The sequence below is a fragment of the Taudactylus pleione genome, unplaced genomic scaffold (genome assembly GCF_031769625.1).
Source record: "Taudactylus pleione unplaced genomic scaffold, aTauple2 ptg001005l, whole genome shotgun sequence".
Lineage (NCBI taxonomy): Eukaryota > Metazoa > Chordata > Amphibia > Anura > Myobatrachidae > Taudactylus > Taudactylus pleione.
In genome coordinates, this window is record NW_028285406.1 from 1618652 (window position 1) to 1642941 (window position 24290).

Below are 24290 nucleotides of genomic sequence, written 5' to 3' on the forward strand. Positions count from 1 at the left end.
AGCAGAAAGATCTTTTCACAATGATTTTCTATAAATAATCACCTCAATAGATATATGTATAGTATAAGTCAAAAGTTTGTACAAACTTGAATATTGATGACATTATGATATAAACACTTAATATGAGATTCTTAGACTTACATAAATAGTGAAGGTGTGTCTGTGTACACATTTTTTCAAATGCTCCCCAACAAGTAGTTTTTATTTAGAACATGAGTAAAATTTAGAGGTGGAAAATGTTGGGCCACAATGATTTAATTGTATCTTATGTTCGTAAATATTACATTGATGTAGAAGTCCATAATACTGTATGTCCAGCACAGCTCACATTAGCACAGATAGACAATCCATAATTATTTTAAGAGATTAAGGTCGGACAATCTGGGAAATTGCAACAACTTTGAAAGTTTCATCAAGTGCAGCAACAAACTCCATAAAGCGCAATCATGTTACAAGTTCCCATGAGAATCACCACAGCAGAGGCAGAATATACATTTATTAGTGTCACCACCCTTAGAAATCACATATTAATTGCATATTAGATTATAGGCCAAACAAATGCTAAACTAATACTTTTCCACCAAAAGCCCAGGTCTGTCCTTGGATTTTTAAATCAGCATTTTGCTGGGTTGTACCCGGCTTAGACCCTGTTTTCACTGAATCCTCATCCTGGTTTTTTCCCGGGTCGCCTCCATTTCCTCTGAAACCTGGGTAACTCCAACTAAACCTGTGGATGTCATTAAAATTGTCCTTTTTACAGGCCATTTTTAATAACATCCACATTTATTGAATTTTTTAATGACATTCTTTATTGTATATAATTTTTATTTATGTTTTTTATTATTTATTTTAATTATTCTTATTATTATTTATTATATTGACTATTTATTTTTAATTATTATTATTTATTTAATTTAATGACATTTTTATGACATCCTTTAATCAGGCATCTCCTCAGTTCTCTGTGTGATTATATCAGCAGAGATACAAATCAAAAAGAGGAAAGCGCTCTGTGGTAAATAGATATGGAAGTGTGGTTATTATGTGGATAAGTTTATATATGAGTGTGTGCGATTATGAGCTCTATAAGTGTAATGGTGTGCTCATATTCCAATTCTTCAAATAGTCTAGTATATGTCCTTCTTGTACACGTGAGGGGGGTGACTACAGGTGGGCAAAAACTTGAGGCTGGATGTTCAATATGCTCTCATTATAAGAGTCTGTTTATTGTAACTAGAATAAATGAGGTGAGTATAGATGGCCAACCAGTTAATGGATGCAGTCTTGTGCCAAGAGAAGTTAGCAATTGAAGTCTATCTAACTGTATCAGGTGGGCAAAAACTTTAGGCTGGATGTTGTATGAGGAAGATGATGATATAAAGCCGATTCAGGATGCTGTCGGTGCCACCTCCGGTGCAGCTAACGCCACCTCAATAACAAGAAACGCAATATCAGGGTACTTATAGGACACTACGTTGCAGTATCAGGTAGGTGAAATGTACTTAACCAATCAAGGTATCTGCTGGTCCATCTCCTCCCTGCGTCTATGTAGGCTGAGTACGTGTCAGTGAGGGGCCCATTAGGTGCAGCATAAACACTGATGGCTGATGATATGGCTTAATATATCTTGTTTATTTTAAGTATAAGTACAAATGCACAAAACCACACAAACAGGGTGGTTGTCAAAAGCATAAAAACATATGCAAATTTAGGTAATGTACCAACGCATTTCATCCCTCCTTGGGACTTTTTCAAGGGCAAATCATCCATGCTGTGTCCTTACCTTGTATATATACCTGGGTAATCTGCTAATTATCCCTGAATTGCGGGTTCCATGGTGTGCGCATGCACATTGCGCGCCTGCGTCTGTCTTGTGCTAGGGGTTGAATGGGCTCCAACAGTAACAGCACTCACATGTCTCCTCCAATGTAAGTCCACAGGAGATGTCCTGGGATCATGCGCTGTCCTGTGCATATCACTGACTGCACGTCTGCAGCGGTGGGCACGGCCATGTTTTGTGTGGTTGTTTAGATGCTAAAATCTATGTGGCCTGTCTTATTAGCAACAGTAACGGTGGCCATTTTGGATAGGTTTATATGTTGAACTGTAGTGTGGAAGTGTCACTTATTGTTAAAGATTTTTAACAATGTACAGTTCCTTTAAAATAAGATTATATATGAAAATTAGAATGGGATAGAGGAAAATAGATAAAAAATATAAAATGGAATAAAATAAAATAAAAGGTGTATTTGAAATAAAATAAAATAAAATTAAAATAAGAATAAAAATAAAAAAATCTAGCAAAACAAAATTATAGTGACTTTTGTCTTATAGTCTTCTTGTGATCATGATAATGAGATAACATGGAGGATAAGCTAAATACTCAGTCTAAGGATCTATATTAAGACCTTCGGGTCATAGATCCATCGGCTTACTACATTATCTATTTTCTCTGTTTTATTGCCTCCTCTCCAGTTGTAGTGGATTTTGTCTATGCCCACAAATTTAAGACCTTTCGGATTAGAGTTATATGTGGTTTTAAAGTTTTCTGAGACACTGTGATTTTCAAATCTTTTCAAAATGTTTCTACAATGTTCATAGATCTGTTTTCAAGGTTCTTGTTGTGTGTCCTGTGTATTGCAGTCCGTATGGACATTCTAAAAGATAAATCAAGTTATCACTGTCACAGGATAGGGTCCCTCTGATCTTGAACTCTTTTTTGGTCTGATTGGATACTATCTTACAGGCTGGTCTCATGCTTATATAATGTAATTTTGTGCAATTCCCTCACCTTCCGCAGTGGTAAAAACCCTCTCTCATGCTGTTTCCTTCAAAAGTACTCTGTGTGGTTCCCTTGTCATTCTAAAGATAGGTACAGACTAATTTTTTCCTAATATCAGGGGCTTTCCGAAAAACTACGTCTGGTCTATCTTGCAAAAATGTATTGAGGCTTCTATCCATTGTCAGAATGTGCCACCTGTGCTCAACCATGGATATCTCAAATTCTGAACTGTTAGGGAGCCTTGAGGATCGCATTTGAGAACCTCTGGTCTAGTGGGTGGGAGTAAACGATAATTATATGTTTGCTCCCACACACACCAAAAATGTCCAAAATGTTTTTTCAAACTAGTTGGGTAAATCAAATATGTTTGATTTTTGCCAACTAATTAAACTAGTGTAGGGGGAAAGTTCCCCCCCGACTGAACAATAAGTGAGAAGACACTGGCCATCAGTGTCTGCCTACTTTTGTTACACTCACCTCTTATAGCTCCTCAGAGTGCCACCAGTACCAATGCTACTGCTGCCTCTCTGTATCCTAGCCTAGTAACCACTAGGATTGATAGAGGGCTAGTGATGTTGGCTCCCATTCCCCCAGGCAAGAGCTGTGTGCTAGCTGCAGGGAGAGAGACAGCAGCATTCCAGGCAGTACTGGCAGTACCTGCACCTTTGATTCTCCCCCCAATACCAGCGGCACCTGCACCTCCAATTCCCACCCCAATACTGGCAGCACCTGCACCTCCGATACCCAGTCTAAAATGGTGGTGCATGCACCTCTAATTCCAACCCCAATACCGGCAGCACCAGCACCTTGGTTTTCTCTCCTACACAATACTAATGACAACTGCACCTCTGATCACAGGAGCAGCAGCAGGTGTCAAGACTAGGGGCAGTGTGTCCAAGAGCCCTTCTCTAGGCACCAGCATCTGCAGTAGTGTGGGCAGGGGGGCAGCTTACCTCCAGGTCATCTACACCCTCCCGAATGACATGGAGGATGTGTGGTGCAGAAAAGTGTTTGTGCTGGTGCTGTGGTACGGAAGGATCAAATGCCAGGCACACATAGCAGCATTGCCTACAGTCCTGCTGCACAGTACCTAGAGACAGAGAGAGCAACTATAAGAGCTGCAGGTAGGTGCTGACCATGGGAGCTCCTTAAAGTGCTGACCTGGGATTTAGTTGCAGAACTTCAGGGATCTAGTTGCCGGTGCAGTCATCTATGAGTTTTAAGATCATGGATTGTGACTATGCGGGAGTGAGCAGTTTTGATGAACATTGCACAGTGTCACCATCCTGCTACAGTACATGTGCAACACTCAGTACTGACATATAGAACCATCCAGGGCAACTTCATAGAAACTTTAAGATTGTCCACCCTGTGCTACAGGATCAGGGGCATCAGTAGCGGGTCCTACAAACTACATATCCTTATCTCCTGATTTATATGAATGAGCTATGGCCAAACCTGGCAATACCCCTTTATATTACACTGATATAAATCCTAAATCATGTTGTTTTTATTGGCTATATATATATATATATATATATATATATATATATATATATATATATAAAAATATAAATATATATTATATTATATATACATATATATATATATATATATATACACACACAATCCTACAGGTCCACACTCACTCCATTTCCCTGAACATCTGCTGGGGTGCTGTTCTAAATCCTTGTTGCTAAGGGATCCATACAAATTCATAAGAGTATTGGATGCACTCACCAGACTTAAAAGTATCAAAAAGTGTTTATTCCAACTTAAAAAGTGTGTATTTAGTACATCGATGTTTCAATGCACCCATGGATCTTTGTCAAGATGTAAAGCCAAAGGCTCCCTATGCTTCTAATATACCCCACCCATACAAAGATCCCACCCCTAAGTAAGGTATAAAACCCACCTACAATAAAACAACAGATGCCCAGTCACATAACACAATGTTAAACATCCACATACCAGCTCCACTCCACTGCCACGTGCTGTGCCTTGGTTAGAGTACTCATTCAGAAACTTCCAGCAATGAGTATCCCATCTAGAAATCCAGAAAACCCAGCACTCCATGTAATGTACAGCAAATGCCCTGGTGCACTCCAAGGTTGTAAATTACAGCCACATGTGAGAGGCACTCTTGAGACTTTTCAATAGTAAGTAAAAAACGTCCTTTAATCCTACATTTCGGGTGTTACCCCGTTGTCAGGGTCGAGGAGAATGAGCATATACATAAAACAACATACTTAAATATCCCCCACCAATATCATATATATATATATATATATTTATATATATATATACTGTATGAGTATATATATATTATATTTTCTTGGACCATCCCAACTTCTACTGTGTTCGGCCACCCTCCCCCTGCACCATCATGGCTCCAGTCCAGCTGATCCATTTTGACTCTCCTCCCCTCATTCGGCAGTGTACCCAGTGTCAATTATATGTATGTACAGGTTGAGTCTCCCATATCCAAATATTCGAAATACGGAATATTCCGAAATACGGATTTTTTTTGGCTTGACTGAGATAATGAAACCTTTGATTTTTGATGGTTCAATGTACACAAACTTTGTCTAAAGCACAAATTATTACAAATATTGTATAAAATTACCTGCAGGCTGTGTGTATAAGGTGTATATAACATATACATGCATTATGTGTGTATATTGGGGAGCCATTCCCAAGATATTTCATTATGATATGCACATATTCCAAAATGCGGAATATTCTGTTATCCAAAATACCCCTGGTCCCAAGCATTTTGGTTATGGGAGACTCAACCTATATATATAAATGACCCTCTTTCAGCACCAGAGAATCCTTCTTTTTATATCTATCTGCACATAAAGGTCTGGGAAACCCTGTTTTCTCATTAGGCTGCAGTTATAGGGTAACCTATGACCTTGCCTATACCTATTTATTTTATATACTGTTATGGGATACAGGGAATCAGTGGCTTAGTTGCACCATGTTACAATATAATGCAGAATACTGATAATACAATAGAAGGAAGGTACAGTAATACAGCAATAGGAAGGTATGAGGGAAAGAATAAGAAGGGATAAGAGAGATCAGAGAGGAGACCTGTAGGGTGAAACAGGGCAGGATGTAAGGTTCCTATAGAAATATCCACTACACAAATCTCATAGGGCTAATTCAATTAGATGTGAGGTTTGTGACCTGTCATTACAATAGCATGTAATCTCTATCAGCTGCCCCATGACACCCCCCTTGTGGCCCAATCTAACCATGGAATCTTGGTTTTCTCTTCCCAGGCCTGAGGGTCTGCAAACATAAATCCATGAGTCCTGTGTTACTGTGAGTGCGGGATATAGCTGCGCTTACTCGTGGATGAGAGAGTCACATGTAATTGAATAGACCACATAGCAGAAATCCCAGTACTGAGAGGAGCTGCTGGAAATCTTTACTGGATAAAATGTTCTTTCCTCATTTAGTCCCAGCCTCTGTATGAGAAGAGCAGCTGTATATTATAGAGATCAGCTGCATCATCATCACTTAGACCAGCCCCAATGATTTGTATATTACATTATTATACCTATTTGTCACTTTCCTTACTATATTTTATATTTCACTGATATTTTTTTACTTTAGATAATCTTCCTTTTATGAAAATAAAATAAGTTATATATTAAACCAGTGCACTACGCAAATAAAATTCTCCCTCTAATTAGTTTTATACTATTGTATAATTGGTTATTAATACCACCGCCCAGTGCTCCTATTCCAGCCTGACACCCCTGTATCTATTCCTGTGCAGGCCAAAGGCATGTGCGCTTGCAGAAGGGGTGTGGCCTAATGCTCACAGAGTAACACTCCCAGTTTTATGACATTATGGGGACATGATTGCATGTTATACCACCATTCACATTACTATAAGGTTCTGGCCAGGCAGCCCTCAGCCTCTCTGGGTGTACAGTGAGGATGACACAAGCATTCGCACATCTATTATCGCTGCTTACTGGTACAATCTAAGGGCATGACACCAAAATAGCAGAGCAGCTCTACTATTTTGGTGTCACCCTCTCAGATGGTATCACCTTATGCACCCCCCCAGAGATGCCACTGGCACCGATCTATGTCATTATAGTGAAAAAATAATTTTCAAACATTAAAATTTCAGAAACTTTTGGGGGTGTCACCATACACAATTTTTATTACATTACACTGGTGCATATGTCACAATCAGAAATTAAAAATTTCCTCATTTGTAAATATATTGAAGTGATACAATTTAAATGACTTAAGAAACACATTATACATTCAGGACCTTAGAGTGTCTCCTCATGTGATTAATATGTTCTTTTACATCTGAAACAGTTGTGACATTCACAGCATTCATATGGCTTCTCTCCTATGTGACTCCTCTGATGTATAATAAGATGTGACTTACAGGAAAAACATCTGCTGCATTCAGAACATGTAAATGGTTTCTCTCCTATGTGACTCCTCTGATGTATAATAAGATATGACTTCTGGGAAAAACACTTGTTGCATTCAGAACATGTAAATGGTTTCTCTCCTGTGTGATTCCTCTGATGTGAGATAAAATGTGATTTATATGTAAAGCTTTTGTCTCACTCAGAGCACAGATGTGGTTTCTCTTCTGTGAGACTCATCAAGTATTAGATTAGAAACAAATTAGCTGTAAAAGGTTTCTCTTATCCAGAAAATTAGAATATTTTGGGAATCCTTTAGAAGTGTAAGAAGAAATAGCGTCTTTAGTTTACTTTATCAAAGAACAATGGCCCTCATTCAGAGGCGGTCGCAAGAAGCGAGTGCTCGCTCAGAATGAGGGCGGCCACTTGACTTTTCAGTGCGGCCTCCTGCTCGCTAGCTAAGCTGTGGGTTACCACCCACAGCTTTATTGACCAACCAGGTTGATGGTTGCGTTGGTCAAGACCATTGCGGCCATCAGGGCTTGCGACGAGACCCTAAGGTTGGGTCTCGACAACCGCAAGCCCAAGGGAGCTTCCTGCTCTGATCGAGCTGGAAGCTCCCCACTGACATCACTGCTGATGTCAGTGCAACCGCCCACAAATGGCATGCATTCCTTAAGGATTACCTCCAGTTGGACAGCCACCCCCCCGGCCCACCTACCAAAGGGGACGAGCCGTCGATCAACATGGACAGCCGGGGCGTTTGTAGCGAGCCCCTGAGTGAGAGAATTTCTCTCGCTCCGGGGCTTGCGCATGCGCAGACCTTAAACATCAACCCGCTTGCGAGTGCTCAGCACTTGCGAGCGGGTCTGAATGAGGGCCAATGTCCCTTTACCAAATAGTCTTCATGGGGATCCTGCTCTTTATTTGTCCTGCAAGAAAAATAGATTATATTTAAAATCATAAATGTTATATGAGTAAAATGACTTTTATAGTTATAGTGTAATTTTTATATACAGAAATGATATATTTTTAAATATACTAAAAAACCATAACTTAGCTATTTACTCACCCCCTGCACTGACCATAGATGGGTAACACATGCTACCAATCCTATCACACCTACTGTCAGCTGATGCACCAGGACATGGCTGGATTAAAGGTGGGGAGGATGGGTCCACACATTGGGGGACCCCACACAGACACAAATATTGTCCTGACCCAGCCCACTCTGCACCATCCCTGGAATGACTGGCTCCCAGCAACATCACACATAATTATCAACTACAAAGGCATCTCCCTACTCTCCTGCCAGTGGTGAGTCAGCTATGTCACCAATCTACTGTTTATACTGTTTTGGTTCATGGGTTAAACAAATCAAGACTATGCAGAATACCAATGATTGTTACCTACATGAACCTGTATATATCTGAGGAGAGTGTGAAATACCAAGAATCGGATAAATACTACCTCTACATGTGAGTCTTACAATTATAAATGGACTATATTGGTTTAAATGAAATAGCCTGTTATTAGGGGTGAGCGGGTTCAGATTTCTGAAATCCGAACCCCCCGAGCCCCCCCGATCCGAGGCCGATCCGAGTCAGGCTCGACTTTTCCCACCTGACTCGGATCTGAAATTGAGGCAAAACATCATCTTCCCGCCTTCCGGATCTCGCGGGTTTTGGAATCTATATAAGGTACCCGCGTCGGAGCCATTTTCTCACTCGGCTGTGGACAGTGAAGAAGGAGGGTGGGAGTTAGGGCTGGCTGGGCTGTGTAGTGTAGTGTAGTGCAGTGTAGTGTTGTGCTCCGCTGTGTTGCTGTTGTTCATAGGGGCTGTGTCCACTCCTCCAAAGTCCATAGGGGCTGGCTGTGTTGTGCTGTGCTGCTGTTGTCCATAGGGCTGTGGGCCTGATTCAGAGCCACTCGTAAGCGGCCGCTCGTTCACTCAGAGCGATGTTCACACATCTGCGCATGTGTATGGGTCATAATGCGCATGTGCCAACCAGTCAGTGCGGTCAGAAATCGTGTGTTCGCAATATAGCGAGTGCCTGCTAATTTGAGAGACAGGATGAGGCGTTTGTGGGTGGTAACAGGGGAAGGTGCTTGAAAATGGGGAGTGGAGATCAGAACGCAGGCATGCCAAACGGTCAAAACAGGCGTTTAATGGGTGTGCATAATTAACAAAGCAGCATCATCGACCACGTCACTTGGTTGTCTCTTAGCCTGAACTGTTCGCATGATTGCGGTAGGAAAATCCAACCACAAGCACTGCGAGCAGTTCAGACGCCTTTCGATGTACTTGATTAATTTAATAAATAGCGGAGATGATGTATGATGCGAATGGCCAGGGGGCATCTTTACAAAATAGCGAACCTCTATGTTGTTCGCTCGCTCAGACATAGAGGCGTCAAAAGACCGCAAAGAGCGAGCGCTCTATTTAAATATCCGGCCCCTTTTTCAGAACGAGTGAATGCAAATAGCGTCCGGCTCTGAATCAGGCAGTGTCCACTCCTCCAAAGTCCATAGGGGCTGGCTGGACTGTGTTGTGCAGTCAGATGTCCATAGGGGCTGTGTCCACTCCAAAGTCCTGTGCAGTGTCCCAGTCCTAAAGGGGTGCTGTAGTGTTGTCCAGGGGGTGCTCTGTCCATCAGGGGTGCTCCCCTCAAGTGCAAAAAAAATTAATATTTTTTCTGTGTTTGTGAATTGTGTGCACAGTAGCCACACGTGCATCAACAAATTAGTGCCAAGCGTGCGCCTGTGTCATAAGTAAAGGGCTGGCTGGCTTGACCGTTAAAGGGTGCTGTAACCCCCAAAGTGCACTTCACCCCAATTAAAAAAATATTTTCTGTGTTTGTGAATTGTGTGAACTGTGGCTACACGTGCATCAACAAAGGAGCAGCACCAAGCGTGCGCCTGTATCCCATAAGCAGAGGGCCTATCCAATAAAGGGTGCAGTAACCCCCAAAGGGCACTCCAAAAAAATAAAAAATTTTTTTTGTGTTTGTGAATTGTGTGCGCAGTAGCCGCACGTGCATCAACAAAGTAGCGCCAAGCATGCACCTGTGTCATAGGTAAAGGGCCAGCTGGCTTGACCGTTAAAGGGTGCTGTAACCCCCAAAGTGCACTCCAAAAAAAATAAAAAAATATATATTTTTGTTTGTGAATTGTGTGCGCAGTAGCTGCACGTGCATCAACAAAGTAACACCAAGCATGCGCCTGTGTCATAGGTAAAGGGCCAGTTGGCTTGACCGTTAAAGGGTGCTGTAACCCCAAAAGTGCACTCCAAACCAAATAAAAAAATATTTTCTGTGTTTGTGAATTGTGTGCACTGTGGCTACACGTTCATCAACAAAGGAGCAGCACCAAGCATGCACCTGTGTCCCATAAGTTAAGAGCCGGCTGGCTTTTCCATTAAATGGTGGTGTAACCCTCAAAGTGCGCTCCACAAAAAATTAAAAATTCTCAATTTTTTTCTGTCTTTGTGAATTGTGTGGGCTGTAGCTGCACCTGCATCCTCAAAGCAGCAGCGACAAGCGTGCATCTGTCTGTTAAAGGGTGGTGTAACCCCCAAAGTGCACTCCAACAAAAATAAAATATTTTCTTCTGTGTTTGTGAATTGTCTGCACTGTACATGCATCCTCAGAGCAGCAGTGCCAAGCGTGCGTCTGTCTGTTAAAGGGTGGTGTAACCCTCAAAGTGCACTCCAACAAAAATAAAACATTTTCTTCTGTGTTTATGAATTGTCTGCACTGTACGTGCATCCTCAAAGCAGCAGTGCCAAGCATGCGTCTGTCTGTTACAGGGTGGTGTAACCCACAAAGTGCACTCCAACAAAAATAAAACATTTTCTTCTGGGTTTGTGAATTGTCTGCTCTGTACGTGCATCCTCAAAGCAGCATGGACATGTGTGCATCTGTCTGTTAAAGGGTGGTGTAACCCCCAAAGTGCACTCCAACAAAAATAAAATATTTTCTTCTGTGTTTGTGAATTGTCTGCACTGTACGTGCATCCTCAAAGCAGCAGCGCCAAGCATGCATCTGTCTGTTAAAGGGTGGTGTAACCCTCAAAGTGCACTCCACAAAGAATAAAAAATTCTTTTTTTTTCTGTCTTTGTGAATTGTGTGGGCTGTAGCTGAACGTGCATCAACAAAGGAGCAGCGCCAAGTGTGCGCCTGTGTCCAAATAAGTAAAGAGCCAACTGGCTCATTTCTTAAAGGGTGGTGTAACCCACAAAGTGCACTAGTCTCCAACAAAAATAAAAAAACATTTTTTGTGTTTGTGTGCGCCTTAGCCGCACATATATATCAATATAACATAAATGGAGGACCAAACTTTCTCACATAAAAATATAATAAGGGAAAGATCAAGAACCACTTCCTCCTAGTGCTGAAGCTGCTTCCACTAGTCATGACATAGACGATAACATGCCATCAATGTCATCTGCCATGGCCGATGCACATACAATCCCAAATGACAAAGTTCAGGAAAATGACCTTAAAAAAACATTTAAATCATCTGAAGAGAAACGTAAACTTGCCAAAATGCCATTTACGACATGGAGTGGCAAGAAACGGCTAAGGTCTTTCCCTATGTTCATGACTAGTGGTTCAGCTTCACATGACGATGGAAGCCCTCCTCCCACTAAAAAAATCAAGAGTGTAACTGGCAAAAGCACAGCGTAGAACTGTGCATTCTAAGAAGATATCACAAATCCCCAAGGAGAGTCCAAGTGTGGTGGCGGTTGCGATGCCTGACCTTCCAAGCACTGGACGGGAAGAGGTGGCTCTTTCCACCATTTGCATGCCCCCTGCAAGTGCTGAAAGGAGCACCCACAGCCCACTTGCTGATATGCAAATTGAAGATGTCACTGTTGAAGTACAACAGGATGAGGATACTTTTGTAGCTAGCGCTGAGGAGGAAGTTGGCGAGGAGGATTCTGATGGTGATGTGGTTTGTTTAAATCAGGCTCCGGGGGAGACAGTTGTTGTCTGTGGGATGAAAAAGCCCATCACGGTCATTCCTGGGCAGAAGACCAAACATTCCACCTCTTTGGTCTGGCAATATTTCTATCCAAATCCGGACAACTGTCTTGCCATATGTACCATATGTAAAGGTGAAATAAGTAGGGGTAGGGACAGTAACCACCTAGGAACATCCTCCCTTATACGGCACCTGCAGCGAGTTCATAAAAAGTTACTATCAATTTCAGAAACTTTGGCTAAGACCATAAGCTGTCCAGGGACACCTAAATCCCATTGTCCTGTTGTATCCAAGTGCCTGCAAACCACACCGTCAAAACCCTCCTCGTCAATTTCCTCCTTAGTCAGGATCGGAAGTAGTCCTGCAGGCCATGCACAAAAACAGACAAATCTTAGGTGCACAACTCCAAATTATTAATAATATATAAATGCAATAAAATTTTGCAATCAATAGAGGTTTTTAGCATAATCTTGGCCAAGGTTATGGGCCTACCCACCATATCCAGGTAACCTCTGTAGGGTAGGTACCTACCATACTATGATTCAAATCCAGAGCACAGGACACCTCCAAACAAGCCCAGCTAAGCTGCCCCAGGGCACCGCCATAGTAAGAAAAGTGCAGTGTGAAAGAGATAGTTAGGAGCAGCTACTTTACAAAATCTTGATACTATCATGTTTTTTGCTTCTTAATTTACCCGTTACCCTGAGATTTATCTATAGATATATGCATGTAGATATATATATATATATATATATATATATATATACACATTTAGCACAAAATGGTTTAATGCTTACATATCTCTATTTTTGGATTTAACTCTCAGACATATAACAGTGTATAAACCTGAATTAGTAGGATTATGATGTAAATTGGTGCTCACCAACGCTATCAGCAAAAGGAAAAATCTTTTTCCTGACGTATATAATATCTTGTTTTAATAATTTTGGCCACCTGTCTGACTACCACGTTTGATTTACCATAATCAGGAACTAAGAGATTAGACAATATTGATCTCCTTGATTCAAGTCAGTCAGTTTTTTTTATCAACTGGACCTAATTGCGGCCAGAGTTAAAGTTTGTTTTTTGTTCTATGTTGTCTTTGTACAGATGTTTTGTTGATATAATATGTAAAATTATTTATATCACTATTATTTTAGTGGCATACCATTTAAAGCTAAATTTTATACTGAATAGGTAGATTGAGTGCGCCGCAAACAGAGAGTACTTTTCTTTCTCCTTCCATGTACAAGTTCAATATAACTCTCAAGGGTGCACCTCCAAAAAGAGACTATTATACATATATTTCTTTCACAATCAATTATATTTTGGAACAAACCTACCTCCAAACCATATTTTGAGTGTTCACCACCAGTGCTTAGGAAATCCCCAACCCCTTTTCTCTACATGCTTCATGTAGTCATAGGTGTAAGTCATCGTGACAACGAGTGCTCCATAGGGTTCTGAGCAAAATTATGCAAATTTGGGCTTGGAACAGGCCATCAGGGGTGCGAGGTGTCGTTGCTGGCATTTTTAATGCAGTGGCAATGGCAACTCGTACCCTTCACAATCAATTGGATTGACCCCTAAAAAGGGCCCGTATCTTAGATACCCCTTTATATATACTAACATGATGCACATGTAATATACCATGATGGAGCTGCCACATATATATATATATATATATATATATATACATATAATAACCTGATGTACAAAGTGATATATATTATACTATGATGGAGCTGCCATATACTGTATATACCTCTTTATATATAAGAATCCTAAAATAAAGAGTAATATGTAAGATACTATGATGGAGCTGCCACCTAAATATATATATATATATATATATATATATATAGATATATATTTACATATACTAACCTGATGCACAGAGTAATATGTATTATACTGTGATGGAGCTGCCACATATTTACTGTACCTCTTTATATATAAGAATCCTAAAATAAAGAGTAATATGTAAGATACTATGATGGAGCTGAGACCTATATACCATATATATATATATTTATATATATATATGTTCAATAATAGTCAGACGTTTGCGCCATCTAGTGTAAATTCTTCAAAAGGTGACTTTAAATAATGTCCAGTCAAAAACAAGCTCCTTCTGCAACTCTCAAATCAGGATAGCGTGATATTTAGACACAAAGAGAAAAAAACATAAATTAATGCTGTGATGTACATATATATATATATATATATATATATATATATATATATAGTGTCTCCAAGCCAAAGTGCATGTGCCACTTGATGATCTATTGCACCCTATTTAAAACACGTGCAATTAAGCAAGCAGCATCCACAAAAGTGCAAAAATGCAAAATAAAGTGCTTCACCACAAATAAAGTGCACAGTGTTCAGTGCAATTCTTTGCAAAAGGTACCAATCCAGCAATCAAAAAGAATAAAGTGCATATAGGCATACCAGAGGACTTTCACGATTTTGTCCTTATATTCGCCATGTCACTCAAATGGATTTGCAGGTAAGAAAAGAAATAAGGTACCAATGAGTAGTAAATTTAAAACCACATTTAATAAAAAATAATAGTTACATACATCTAAGAACAGAATGATCAGCATATCTGGTTAGGACCAACAGCAAGAGGATATGGACCACCAACACCAGAGATACCTGAACGCATTTCATCAAGACACCAAATGGCCAGACTTCTTCAGGAGGATGTCTAGATGCAACCTATAGCCCCCTTATATGCCTGATCAAATTGTACCAATTACCTTAATTAGGGAGAGTCCAGCATCTTCCCCACTGAGTTGAGAATCATGTGTAGAAGGTCAATTATCATGTGGAACTATCATTCCACATGATAAAAAACAAGCATATACACCATTTACTTGGAGTCCTATATACAATATGGAGACAGCCATTTTGCGTGTGATTACACTACACGTTTAAGGGCTGTAATTCTCATATTATTTTTAATCCAATAATTGGCATGTATAAATATATATAGTGGGCTAAAGTGACATCCAGTTACAATAAAATTACAACAATAAACTAAACTATACCTAAAACCATACATATAAGCAACCTAAAAGAGATATATATATATTTACTTTCTAACTACCTTTATACATAATTATACAGATGCTATAAAAATGGAGCGATTTCATATTGTTCATTTAAACTATTTGGGTTTAAAGTGTTTAAGTTAAAGATCCAAAACATCTCCCTTCTGGATAACTTATTATCCAGATCTCCACCTCTATTCCCCATTTGTACATGTTCAATTGCATAGAACCTCAGGCTACTGGGATCTGCATTCTGATTATTTAAAAAAATGTCTAGGCACCGCATGATTATCTAGTTTGCTCCTAATACTCCTAACATGTTCTTCCGTGCAAATTTTCAGTGGGCACTTAGTTTTGCCCACATACTTTCGTCCGTATCCGCACTCTAAAAGATAAACAACATAAGTGGAGTTACAATTCATAAAATCTTGAATTTTAAAAATCTTTGTGTTGTCTATATTAGAAAAAGTACATGATGATGGATGTGCAAATTTACAAATAATACAGTGTCCACATTTGTGGAAACCTCGTATTTTTGTACCAAAAATGCCCTTATTCTCTTTCTTTATAAGTGGTAAGGAGCTAGGTGCTAATATATCTTTTAAGTTGCGGGCCCTTCTGAAAACCACCTGAGGTTTGTCCGGTAGAAGCCCTGAAAGGATGGGATCATCCTTCAAGAGGCCCCAATGTTTGTGAATAACTTTTTAAATTTTTTTCTCCTGGTCATTAAATTCTGTAATGAAGAGAACCTGGTCTTTGTTAGACTTGTTTCTACTATTATATTCAAGTAGGGTCTTTCTTTCTAGGTTCTGAGTTTTTCCCATAGCTTGCTTAGTAATTTCATCAGGATAACCTCTATCCACAAATCTATTTTTATAAATATCTAGCTGACTCATACAAATATCCTCATTGTTACAGTTACGTTTCACTCTGCAAAATTGAGAAAATGGTATATTATCTTTCCAATGTTTCGCATGACCACTTTTATAATATAATAACTGTTAGAATCTACAGTTTTAACAAAATTCATAGTATTAATTTCATTATTATTCGAGGAAATGTTAAATCTAAAAAATCAATAGAGTCCTTATTAAAATTAGAAGTAAAAGAAAGGTTATATTCATTCTGACTTAAATATATCATAAAATCATTAAAATGCTCTGCAGTACCATCCCAAATTATTAATGGTTAGGAATTTAGATTATGTGATAATTTTAGAACCTAAAATTTCTGCAGTATATAGTCGCTAAACTTTTTATTTGTTAGATTGGTGGTAGACCCTAAAGTCAGTATATTTATATTATGTATGAGATAAAAACTGAAGACTATTTTTTGGGCACTCTCGTAGCCATAGAAAATTAATTGTGAAAATGTCCCTTTTAGTTGTTTTTTAAAATGGATAAGGTAATTAGGATAAACAAACAGGGAAGCACTCATATCATTAAAAGGGATAACTCTTAATAAGTGAGGGAGTTATTAATGTAAAAAAAATATTGGTGCTTGTATATAGTTCTTTATGATAATTCTGACACTATCAGTTCTGACTCAAGGATTTCATCCCATTACCATGATTTTTGAAAATTCAATAAAATTATCCTGGTTAAGGTATGTCTGTATTATTCCTAATTGATTTTTGATTGAAAAAATACATTTTCATGGAGAGATCCACATAATCACCATCTAATGCTGGGCATATACTATACAATTATCTGTCAGATATCTCAATTGGATTGGTCCATAGAATCTTATAGATTACTCTGTGCAAAAACACACAAATTGAAATCCGCAATGCTTAGGAATTAAGATTATGTGATAGAATTAGAACCTAAAATTCTGCAATATATAGTTGCTAAAATTAATTTTTGTTAGATTGGTGGTAGACCCTAAAGTCAGTATATTTATATTATGTATGAGATAAAAACTGAAGACTCTTTTTTGGGCACTATCGTAGCTCGTAGAAAATTAATTGTGAAAATGTTCCTTTTATTTATTTATTTTTTAAACGGATAAGGTAATTAGGACAAACAAACAAGAAAGCACTCTTACAATTAAAAGGGATAACTCTTAATAAGTGAGGGAGTTATTAATGTAAAAAATATTGGCGCTTGTATATAGTTCTTTTTGGGTCAGATAATGATAGGTGCTTCATAATTCTGACACTATTAGTTCTGACTCAAGTATTTCAACCTGTTACCGTGATCTTTGAAAATTCAATAAAATGACCCTGGTTAAGGTATGTCTGTATTATTCCTAATTGGTTTAATGATTGAATAAATACAATGTTTACCCCACACGCCTACTGTAATGTAATGTTTACCCCACACTCAAACTTCAAAAAGCAACAAAATTACAATCATTAAGACTGATGCCTTAATGGGTGTGTTCCTTGCGCAATACAGATATGATATGCCATCACACCCTGTGGTTAATGGCAGATTCAGCACTCTCACAGAATGAGATTGCTGTCACTCACAAAATGGTGGTGCTGCTAATTCACAGAATTGTGTGTTCATTGGAATACACACATGCAGTCTATGCAACTGAGGTTTGAGCAGTTATGTGGCTCCCACATCCCAGTCAGTGCCCACAATCTTCCCATTTGATCACCAAAACAATTTCACTGGCTTCCAACATCCTTTTCACTGCATACATTTATCTCATTTAGAATACACATTCAGCTCCCTTATTTTTAAAAATATCATACTCTGTCTATGCATGTACACTTTCTTCCCCTATATGCTTCCATGCTGCTTTATATTCCCCAATCCCTACTGCTTTGTGGTCTCCCAACTGTGATAGTCTGTGTTCCCTCATCCACCCCAATGTATTTCCCAAGCCGCACCGCCCTGCATCTGTGCTTTCTCCACAGCCACGTTGCTGTCTCTCTCTCATCTGTGGAACTCTTTCTTCCTCCATCTGCACTACTCTGGTCCCCCAACCGTGCAACTCTGTCTCCCCCCACCACCTGCACAACTCTGTTTTACTCCCCATTCACACATAATCTGTCTTCCCCAATCCCTACTGCTGTGTGGTCTCTGAACTATGGTAGTCTGTGTTCTCTCATCTGCACCAATCTGTCTTTCTCCAATAGAGTGTCAAAAAAATTATGGTCCATGATACAAACTGATAATGATCTTGGACTATAACAGGTTAAATTGATGGCAAGCTACAAAAGGGGTTGTAACCTCAGAGATTACTTAGTCTAAACTAACATCAATAAACCTAAAGATAAACATAAAGTAAATTTTTTAGCGGGTAAAAATAGTTGCCACAAGTGCTCCTGCACTACCTGCAGTTTTAGGATTACAGGAGACGTATTTTATCACCCTCATTCTGGCAAAAAATACTATATTAGGTATAGATTAACTTGCACCTCTAAATTTATTGTTTATAAGATCATTTGTCTCTGTGGACTTTCATACATAGGAAAGAGAGAGCAGTCCTTTAAGGAACGTATGACAGCCCACAGATCGGCCATTAGCGCAGCTATTAACAGTGGGGCTAGCGATCAGCCTATAGCTAGGCACTTTGTGACAGCTAAGCATAATTTAGCATCACTGCACTACAGACTGATAGATCATATACCTAATGATATACGTGGTGGCAAAACTTTTGCAAGCAGAAAGTAGATGTATTCATAGATTAGGCACCCTTGTTCCCAAGGGCCTGAATGAACAAACAGGTCTTCATCATTTTATATGATATACAGTACTTGCTCATGTTTTGGGCATATACTGTGTTAATCCTTATAGGTTAATATACAACAATGTTCAGTTTATTTGTTTATTTGTATACTTCAAGTGGGTGTGGTGTATATATACCTGGTCATTTCGTATTATAATTATAATTTAGATGATATTACAGAAATAGATGTTATATTGCTATACATACATGCTGTTTGGATATTGTTATGAGTATTTATAATAGCTAATTGTATAGGTTGTGCCTTTTGGTTTAAAATAAATTTGATTATCTATTTAATATAATCATATAATGAGTGTATTTCAACCATATTATCAGTGGCAGTATAGTAATGTTCATATGTGTGATGCTGCTTTGTGTATTATTGTTTTATGTGTTGTCATGGTGATGGGATATTTACATGTGATACATCTCTAGGGATGACGTCACATATTTCCAATCTCTTATCTTTGCTCAAGCCTCTAACCCCAAGCGACTTTTTAATACATTTAAACTGCTTCTTACCCCTCCCTCACCCAAGCCACCTGCTACTATTTGTGCACAAGATCTTGCTTCCTATTTCAAGGACAAGATTGATAATATCTGAAATGAAATGTTATGCTCTTCCTCAGCTAGTGACCTACTCAATTCCCTACCTGAACCCTCTGGCACATTCTCTTCATTTGACCCCACAAATGAAGCTGAAGTATCTACACTCTTCTCATCCTCCTACTCTATTACCTCTCCTCTAGATCCTATACCCTCACAAATTAGTAAAGCTCTGTCTCTTGTGCTCATCCCAACCCTAACTAAAATCTGTAATCTCTCTCTTTCTACTGGCATCTTTCCATTACTGTTCAAGCGTGCAGTGATTACTCCCATTCTGATAAAACAAAATTCTGACCCTAACACTCTCTCAAATTACCGTCCTATCTCCCAGCTCCCATGCCCCTCCAAGCTACTGGAGAGACTTGTCAACACCCACCTCACACACTTTCTTAACACCCACAACTTATTGGACCCACTTCAGTCTGGCTTTCGTTAGCAGCACTCCACAGAGACAGCACTGACTAAGTTAGTAAATGATTTGGTCACTGCCAAGGCTAAAGGTCATTACTCACTCCTAATTCTTCTAGATCTCTCTGCTGCTTATGACACTGTTGACAACTCTCTTCTCATACAAACATTACAATCCCTAGGTCTTAAGGACACAGCTCTTTCTTGGTTCTCTTCCTACCTATCTGATTGCTCTTTTTCTGTTCGTTTTTCTGATTCTGCCTCCTCTTCGCAACCTCTATCAGTTGGAGTACCGCAAGGCTCTATCTTAGGTCCTTTGCTATTCTCAATCTATACCAACTCTCTTGGCAAACTAATCCGCTCTTTTGGATTTTAGTACCATCTGTATGTGGATGATACTCAAATCTACCTATCCTCTCCAGATTTATCACCATCTGTATTGGTCCGTGTCACAGAATGTATTTCTGCCATTTCATCTTGGATGTCATCTCGCTACCTGAAACTTAATATTTCTAAAACAGAATTAATTATATTTCCACCAGCCAATAACAGTTACCAATCTGATCTCTTTATCACTGTTGATAACTCAACAATCCACCCCACCCCACAAGCTCGCTGCCTTGGTCTCATCCTTGATTCTGAACTGTCCTTTGTTCCCCACATTCAATCTGTCTCAAAATCATGTTACATACATCTAAAAAACATATACAAAATTTGACCATATCTCACACAAGACACTGCAAAAACTTTAATCCATGCACTCATTATTTCCCGCATTGACTATTGGAATAGTCTCCTTACTGGTCTTCCCAAAAACAGGCTATCGCCATTACAATCCATTATGAATGCAGCTGAGAGGCTTATCTTCCTTGCCAAACATTCATTGTCTGCTGCCCTGCTCTGTCAGTCCCTCCATTGGTTGCCGGATTTCTACTGTATTCAATACAAAATTCTGGTAATTACACATAAGGTCATTAACCAAATTACACCAACATACATCTCTTCACTCATCTCAAAATATCTCCCAACCCGACCTCTCCGCTCAGCACAAGATCTGCGTCTCTCATCCCTGGGCATTACTTGTTCCCATTTATGGTTACAGGACTTTCTTCGGGCTGCACCCACTCTATGGAATGCCTTACCATGCACAATAAGACTTACCTCTAGTTTTCAATCCTTCAAGCGTTCCCTGAAAACTCACCTCTTCAGACAAGCTTATCAGATTCCAGAACTGACCACATAACCTTCATAGCTTCCATGTCTTATTACATACCCTCTCATAGTCCACACATAACCTCACATATTGTCTTTCTTTCACATACTCCTGACATTTGGCCGACATTCCTGTGTGACTGGATCATGCAGCCCACCAAGAAGCTCTGCATTCTGGCTGGACCAAATTGCAATATATAGCACCTATCCTTGTGTATCAATGCCTATTTCCCTATAGATTGTAAGCTTGAAAGCAGGGCCCTCTTACCTCTATGTCTATCTGTTATTACCCTGTTTTGTTCTATCAATGTTTCCAATTGTAAAGCGCAACAGAATATGCTGCGCTGTATAAGAAACTGTTACTTAATAAATAAATAAATAAATTATTGTGCGTGACTACTCCGGGGAAAAGCCCTGTGTCCTGATTCAGCATGCACATGGTGTTGGTATGTATTGTATTTAAGGTGTGAGTTATTTGTAATTTTTAAGCCTGATGACAGTGCTTAATTAAATGAGCACTGAAATGTTGCCTATTACATACCGGGATATTGTCATTATTCAAGAGCCAGGAGTGCTGCACCTTGTTGTTGATGTGTGTGTATATATATATATATATATATATATATATATATATTATAAGGCTGAATCAAAGAAAACTGAAATTTCCAAAGAGAATTCCAGATGGAGGATCATGGTGTTTAAGGGCTACACCTCAAAAGCTATAGGAGATACTGAGCTGAAATGTGGCATGGGTGTGTAGAACTGTTGCTCGGTGCTGCATGCCACATTTCATGGTAAAAACATAAAAAAATGGGGTTTTGGGAGTAATCTAAATTTCTGACTATCAGTTTTTTCTGACAGAAATACCTTTCTGCTTTTCTCTATGGGGGATTATTGGGTAGGCATAACTCAGGGTAGGGGGTGAATTTAGACTTGGGGTTTGTTTTATTAGATAACTGTTTTTCCAGAGTAGGGCATTTTGGTGTTCAGGTAATTGAAAAAGTTACAGTTTTTTAAATATTACCTCACAAATCCACCATTATAATGATAGAAAGTTTTAATTGCTTGTGCAGCCTAAGTATGAGCCTTCAAGCCTTCAGCAGGTGTACTCACTATGGCTTCACTTGGTTGACAAAGATGGCTGTCCTCTGTGGGCAGAAGCTGGGTGTGGGGGGCAGAAAGCCGGCATTTGCTGTGGCCGGGACCCGGGGAGATGTAGCGGGTGTTAGCTGCACCTGACACCCAGGGGAGACATCAGACAGCAGTGTGGCCATTAGCTGCCTAGGCAAGATGGGCAGCAAGCAATAGGACCCAGGGGGAGGTAGTTGGCATCAGCGGCAGAATCAGGCTTCAAGCCTGCATCTGTGTGTAAAAAATGTTAAAGTGTAAAAAAAAATGGTGTGCCCCCCCCAAACCAGTGACCCAGTGCTGGTGTTGCAAAATACAGAGGATAAATGACATAGGGGTCCCCTGTATTAAACACAACCAGCACCAGGCTAATCAGAACCAGTCCTGGTTGCCAAACTACAGGGGACAAATGATATAGGGATCCCCAATTTTCAGCGCAACCAGCACTGGGCTCTGAGTGAGTCCTAGTTCTTGAAATACAGGGGAAAAAAATGAGTAGAACTCCCCTGAATATTCCAGAAACAGCATCGGCCCCTTTCTAGCAGGCGGCTAATGCTACAGGGTTCTTTCTGCTGATGTAATCACAGAGAAACAAGAGGAGATGCCTGAATAAAGGATGTCATTAAAAACGTCATTAAATGAAATAAATAATAATAATTAAATAGTAAATATGATAAATAATAATAACAATAATTACATTAAATAAAAACCTATATAATAATTATATACAACAAAGAATGTAATTAAATATAGCAATGTTTATTATCCATGTCCTGTATTGTATTGTATGTCACTGGTTACTTTTTTGTCTTTGTACTTTGTAAGGCATTGTGGAACACTTGTGGCACCATATAAATAAATGATAATGATAATAATAATAATAATAATAATAATAATAATCATAAATGTGGGTGTTATTAAAAATTGCCTGATTAAAGGCCATTTTTATTGACATCTACAGGTTTTGCTGGACTTACCTGGGTTCAGGAGAAATGGAGGTGACCCGGGAAAAACCTAGGATGAGGGTGCAGTGGAAAAAGGGTTTAAGCCGGTTACGACCCAGCAAAATGATGCTTAAAAAATCACAGGACAGACCTGGGATTTTAGTGGAAAAGGGGGTATCAGTTTAGCATTTGTTTAACCTATAATCTAAGCTGCTATTAATATGTGATTTCTAAGCGTGGTGACATATACAAATTTAGACCCACCAAACCCTTTCATAGCACAATTGTTTGGCATTAGGCATTAACAAACAAAAGATCTGATTAAATCATTGTGGCTCAACATTTTACACCTCTAAATTTTACTCATGTTCCAAATAAAAACTACTTGTTGGGGTGCATTTGAAAAAAAACGTTTTTTTAAATTTATTTATTTTTAAAATAAATTTGTACATAGGCATATCTTCCCTATTTATGTAAGTCTAAGAAACTCATATTAAGTGTTTATATCACAATGTCTTCAAAATTCAGGTTTATACAAAATTTTGACTTATTTTATACATATATCTATTGATGTTATTATTTCCAGAAACTCATTGAGGTTCCTGCTGATATGTAAAACAGGTCTTTCTGCTGAAACTCTGCTCAGACAATAGGTGACTTCTAAACAAAAGGTCCCTGTAGTGACATAACAGGAGGCAATGATTTCATTAGAATACAAGGTGTTACCCTCTCCTAAGGTGTAATTAGCATTTTCCATTGTAGTAAGTGACCTTCATTACACCTCATTAACAAGACAAGGAGCTAGGCACGAGAAGATGCTGAGTTTATGTGTCACCTTTCAGTGTAAGAATTTCTTCTGGTCATCCTGGGAACTATGGAGAGAGATGGGGGAGGAATGACTATAAATAGGCTGTATCAGGCTACTGATAGCTGATGGAAGAGCTGCTGGTTTAGTTGCTGGTTGGAGAACTGGATGGATGGAGGAGTAAGAAAGAGACAGGCAGTAGAATCTCCAGAGTAAGGTAATTACATTATATATAGGAATATATAGATACATACAAAGATATTT

The 24290-nt window shown here is 39.1% G+C and overlaps 1 pseudogene; it reads right to left on the reverse strand.

The window, feature by feature from the left end:
• The window catches only part of LOC148454334 (uncharacterized), a 207515-nt pseudogene extending 200081 nt beyond the window's left edge, over positions 1-7434 (reverse strand).
• Between the last annotated feature and the right edge of the window lie 16856 nt (positions 7435-24290).